Source organism: Myotis lucifugus, unplaced genomic scaffold, assembly GCF_000147115.1.
Source record: "Myotis lucifugus unplaced genomic scaffold, Myoluc2.0 scaffold_9, whole genome shotgun sequence".
Lineage (NCBI taxonomy): Eukaryota > Metazoa > Chordata > Mammalia > Chiroptera > Vespertilionidae > Myotis > Myotis lucifugus.
Window position 1 is genome coordinate 5,611,631 of NW_005871057.1, and position 6,230 is coordinate 5,617,860.

Below are 6,230 nucleotides of genomic sequence, written 5' to 3' on the forward strand. Positions count from 1 at the left end.
ACAAGGGGCATATTGAATTATAAATTACAGCTGCTGTCAGAGCTTTAGACTTCTTGTGTCAAGGGACCAGCTGGCAATGAGTTCGCCATCCTCCCTGAGTACTGACTGTGTTCAACAGGAAATAGATTTGCTTCTACACAATGAGGGCAGGAAAGAATCTGTGTGGAAATCAAATGATTCACTTGAGTGCCTTTTAGTGCTCCCTGGTCCCATTGTTACTAAGAACAGACACATACAGCAATCTTAAAAGGAAAAGGTTATGATCAGCAAGGGCTCAAAACCTTAACCGGCTTGAAGTAAAAAGCAAAGTATGGTAATGACACCAGAGTGGCAATTCTCTAGTGGGGACTTGAGCCTAGTTCTTCACTCCAAGCAAAAAAATAACTCAAGAGGGAACCTTGGAATGAAGTGGAAAAGCAGATTTTATTGATTAGAGGAACAAGCAAGAGAAGCCACTTCACAGACAGAGTAGTGGTCTTTCCTCACAAGAGAAGGAAAAGAGATTCCAACTCTCCTTAGAAGTTGAGCTTATATCTGTTAGTAGTTTCTATGGAAAATTACTTGTATAGGGAAATACTAGTAAAGAGTGAAAAACAACAACAACAGGATTGACTTTAACCCTTACAAGCTGCATTTTGTGTTGTCTGCCTTTATGGAATGAGTAAATGTTTGTGATTGGAGCAGTAATCTTATCTCATGACTGATTAACCAAGTTTTTATATTTGATGGCCTGTAGCATGCTCTGAGCCTAAAAAGGCTTCACTTGGGTCTATTTGTTTAGTTCTCATAATCTTTCCCTATATTAGTAATGACCTATATCATAATGGCATTAATCTCTAGCCACATCCTGATCCTTATAATCCTCTAACCTTATTCTGATCTCACACTTAGTATTTGCTCAGTTCCTGAAATGTTTTTTCCTAGGAATTTGACACAAGTGTTTTGTCATCTTTTTTTTTTTTTTTGGTCTTTATTTAGATACTAGAGGCCCGGTGCACAAAAATTTGTGCACTCGGGGGGGTCCCTCAGCCCGGCCTGTGCCCTCTCGCAGTCTGGGACCCCTCAGGAAATGTCCACCTGCTGGCTTAGGCCTGTTCCCCAGGGGATCGGGCCTAAGCTAGCAGTCAGACATCCCTCTGGCAGCCTGGGAGCCCTCGGGGATGTCCTCTTGCCAGTGGGAAGCAGGCCTAAGTTGCAGTCGGACATCCTTAATGCTGCTGAGAAGGTGGGAGAAGCTCCCGCCACCACCACTGTGCTGGCAGCCATCAGCCTGGCTTGTGGCTGAGCAGAGCTTCCCCTGTGGGAGCTCACTGACCACCAGGGGGCAGCTCCTGCATTGAGCGTCTGCCCCCTAGTGGTCAGTGTGTGTCATAGTGACCAGTCATTCCCAGTCTTTCTGCTGTTAGGGTCAATTTGCATATTACCCTTTTATTACATAGGATAGAGGCCTGGTGCATGGGTGGGGGCCGGCTGGTTTGCCCTGAAGGGTGTCCTGGATCAGGGTGGGGGTCCCGCTGGGGTGCCTGGCCAGACTGGATGAGGGGCTGATGGCTGTTTTCAGGCTGGCCACAGCTACTTCAGGGTTGGGGAGTCCTGCTGGGGTGCCTGGCCAGCCTGGGTGAAGGGCTGATGGCCATTTTTCAGGCTGGCCACATCCCCTGGTGACCCAAGCTCCCAGCCTCTCTTTTTTTTTGTAGGTATCTGGGATTTATTTATCTTCTATAATTAAAACTTTGTAGCCTTGAGCAGAGCCCAGGTCCAGCCAGAAACCTGGGTTGCCCCTGGCAACCCAGGCTCCCAGCCCCTCCTTGAGCGGAGGCCACAGCTGGCCAGGGCAGGTGGGAAGCTTGGCTTCCTCCATCACCGAGGGCAACCCAAGCCTTCTGCTCACTCCAGCTCCGTGGGTGCCACCATCTTAGTTGGGTTAATTTGCATAGTCGCTCTGATTGGCCGGTGGGGATGGCATGTGGGTGTAGCGGAGTTACGGAGTGATGGTTAATTTGAATCTTTCTCTTTTATTAGTGTAGATCACCTTCTTAGAAAGAGCTTCATGACTGCCCTATTTAAATGTCATTGCTTCCCAGTTGTCTGTATTCCATTCCTGCTTTATTTTTCTCCATAGCACTTATGATCACCTGAAATACAATATAATTCATTTTTATTTCTGTATTATCTATTGCCCCTCCACTCAAATGTAAACTTCAAAAAGACTGAGATTTTTTATCCTATGCTACTGCATCTCCATCCACTAGAGCAGGGACTGGTCCACTGTAGATCTTATTGAATGATGTGATGAGTGGTTATCATTAAAGGTAGTGTTAAAGAGAAAACCTCAGGCCCCAAATGGTGTCACTTGTGCTAAATAAAGCCCACACACCAAACCTAAACTTCATAAATGATCTAATTGCATAAACCTTCTTCATAAATGTCAGTCAGTCTGGAATTTTCCGAATTTTCCGGTTCATACCAATGAGGTAGCCTATTAAGTGCCCTCTCCCTGCCCCTCCTCTGAGGTGAGGTGATCCATCTGATAAGACCCCTCCTTCCTCCCCTCCCCCACAGTAACCTTGCCTGAAACAGTCTTTTCTTTTGTTTTGCTAATAAGTTTCTGGTCCCACCTGGTTTCTGCCTATAAAAGCCTTCCAAATTGTATCTCTATATTTACTAGATGGTATGCTGCTTGATTCATGAGTCATTCCATAAAGCCAATTACATTTTCAAATTTGCACAATTGAATTTTTGTTCTTTAACAGCAGTGATGGTTAGAGTGTGAAGTGACGTAGGTGGAAGCTGGATAACAAAGGTGTTACAGTGTAAATGGACACAGAGAATAGCATCGTCATTGAAAGGAACCAAAGTGTTTCCACCCTGAAGTTGCCTTTTGGGGATATTGATTTTAAGCTGTTTATTAAGAAACAAGACTCAGAAAGACCTTCCCTCCTTTTCTGCCCAAGAGATGCAGACAGAAAACCCTGCTTCAGGAAAGGAGCTTTGGCTGAAGCACCTTAAGAATCTGCACCCTAGCATCAGTCAGGAAGACTCCCAGCCTGTCAGCTCTTTACACCCGTGTCCCATTGTTTGAGTTGCCTAACAAGATTTTTCTTGCCATGTGTGCTGCTCTTCCTTGACTACCTGAAATCGCCCATTCTCACTTCTGAAGTCTAATACCCTGTCCTCCCCTTTTCTCCTTTGTTCAAAAATGTCATTTATACCCAATGTTACTTTACTGTCTTTGGAATTTTCATGCTTATGTGAATTCCCCCTGTGCATGTATTAAAATTTTATTTTCTCCTGTTAATCTGTCTCTCTTTTTTTTTAAATATATTTTTATTGACTTTTTACAGAGAGGAAGGGAGAGAGATAGAGTTAGAAACATCGATGAGAGAGAAACATCGATCAGCTGCCTCCTGCACATCTCCCACTGGGGATGTGCCCGCAACCAAGGCACATGCCCTTGACCGGAATCGAACCCGGGACCCTTCAGTCCGCAGGCCGACGCTCTATCCACTGAGCCAAACCGGTTTCGGCAATCTGTCTCTTAATTTATTAGCCAGCTAGAAGAATTTGGAAGGTGGGAGGAAAATTTTAAAAATTAATTTTTTTTAGCCTCCATATCATCATCATTAACATCATTATTATCCCAACAACTGGCATTTATTGAATGCTTATTATGTGCCAGATACTTTGCAATCTGCTTTGCATGCATTATCTTTTTTAATCTTCCCAACTCTATGACATGGGCTCTAGTATTAGTCCCATTTTTTTCTACAGCTAGTTTAAGCACCTTAATTAAGATAGAGATAATTGGCAGAGCTGTTATTTCAAACTGGACTTGATACTAAAGCTTCAGTTCATAACCTAAACTCTCTGGTGAGCACAGAAATCACAGAGAATAGTTCTAGAACTTTGCAGCACACCAAAGAAATAGAAAAAGACAGAAAGATATTAAAGTAGTTCAGCAGTAAGAAATATAAATATTTCTTATGTAAAATGTGTGCTTTAATAAAAATGTCAGTTTTTAAAGAGATCTGAAAAATATCAAAATATAAAAAAAGAAGAGCTTTATGCCATACCCTAGACTTGCATCATTGCTTTTATTGATAAAAGTAGACAATGACTATGCTCTTTTGTCAGTCTGTAAAATCAATTCTAGTGGGAAATTAATTTTAAAATATTATAATAATAGAGCAGAATCATTTATAAAAACAAATAACAGTAATATTCTAATTCAAGAAATATAGAGATTTTATGGAGGCATAGGTAATAACATATGTTCTAGAACACCACACTGGATTTCAAATCACTAGCTTTAGCCCATCCTATTTAAACACACACACACACACACACACACACACGCACACGCAATTATGCACCAAATGAAAGTTTATTGTGCCTTTCTATTTTCTCTTTTGAGGCATAATTGAGACCCAGGTGCAGGATATCATAGAAAAGTCTGTTATCTAGGAAGCAGATAGCTAAAATGTCGTTACTTTAAAAACATTCAAATCTCAAGGACAGTGCTATTGCTAGAATGAAAAGCGAGTGAAATCTCTGCAGAAATGTAGCAAATCATAAAAGAATCCCAGATATGGAAGGCACTTAAGTCAAGGTGAAGAAACAATGGTCAATACATAGATTGAGTAGAAAATATTCTCAGTTAATATGAAAACTAGAAGACACATGTCCTTTGAAAATTCTGACTGCATTTGTTGTTTCTATATCTTCACATTTGTTGAAAGCAATCATCACTAAGTGAAAATTATAGGAAACATTCACAATGCTTTGATGTGTACATATTGAAATTTAATATTATCATATTGCTAGTTTTTTACTCATTCATTTATTCACACAAACGCACACACATATGCACAAATATTAATTAAAAACCTCTTGAGTACTATATATTGTTAGGTTTGGCTGCAAGCATAAACAAAAATGTTTCTATGATTTGAGAGTCAAGTACCAGAAACATACACATACACTGAAAATTGCAATGCAATGTGAGAAGTGGTATGGGTATAGGTAGAACCTGTTGAAATACAGCTGATTGTAAAGGAAAGATTTGTAAACAAAGTAAATTTTTGGAAATGAAGGAAATTAAAGGATAGATGTTGGTGATGAAAAATCTAGAGGGACTGACAGGACTCAATGAAACCTTCAGTGTGGATGGAGCATGCGCTGTTGCCATGAGGCCAGTGGGGAAAGATGGTATTGGAAAGTAAAGTGTTCGCATTAAGTAACAAAGGAATGCAGTAGAAACTTTAAATAGGAAAATGATGCAATCGGTTTGGATGTTTAGGAGACCAGTGTAGTGTATACGGGGTGTACTTGGGTTATTGGAGATAAAAAGCAGAGACTACACGCTAAGTGGTCTAAACCAAGTTGTAAAAATTATTCTAAACAAAGGTGTGCCCTGTGTAGGCTGTTAGTGATAAGCAGCAGTGAAATTAGGCAGATGCTATGCATGGAATTCATAAGCAGATTTGTTGTCTGGTATTCTTTTTTCTTTACCTTTATGAAAGAAATGTTAACAGCGCAATTTCCTCAGGCATTTAAGTTTGTGAGTTCTGTTCTAAATTTAGCAGTACCAGGAGAGTTGGAGAGGAGGGATCAGAAGTCTTTCCTTTGTTGTCTCAGGTAAAGCTGATTTTTCCACATCATATTTGTGATGCTCTCTTTTATCATAATAAACACATCACTGCTTTCCATAGTTTGAATAGTAGTTCTGAGTAATGTTAGAATTATGAATGTCTGTGACTCTAAGGCCATTTTAAAAAATTTATTGTTGACACTACTTATAAGGATTTCAATGGAAATTGCTAGTTACAGTGTTATATGTCTTGAAGATTATCAATATTTAATTATATACCATGCATTTTATTCTTAGGTTCATTATTGATGTCTCCTGATCCTATACAAACTATTTAGCATTTAACATGTAAGCCACATTCTTTGGTAAAAAAAAAATTACTGAGAAATGTATCACAATCAATAAGCCAATTTCAGGTCAGGTAGTGAAATCCAAATATGAGAAATCAGTCCACAATTTGAAGGAAACAATGCAAAGCCTGATGCAAGTTCCTTTTATGATAACTACTTTGTACTTTACAGTGACAAATAGTTGGGAACTGTGCAGGCCATCATTAATAGCACAAAATTTCATTCATCATGGACACATTTTTAGAGATATTGATTTTGATGAAAAAAGTCCACAGTATATTTTGAAACCA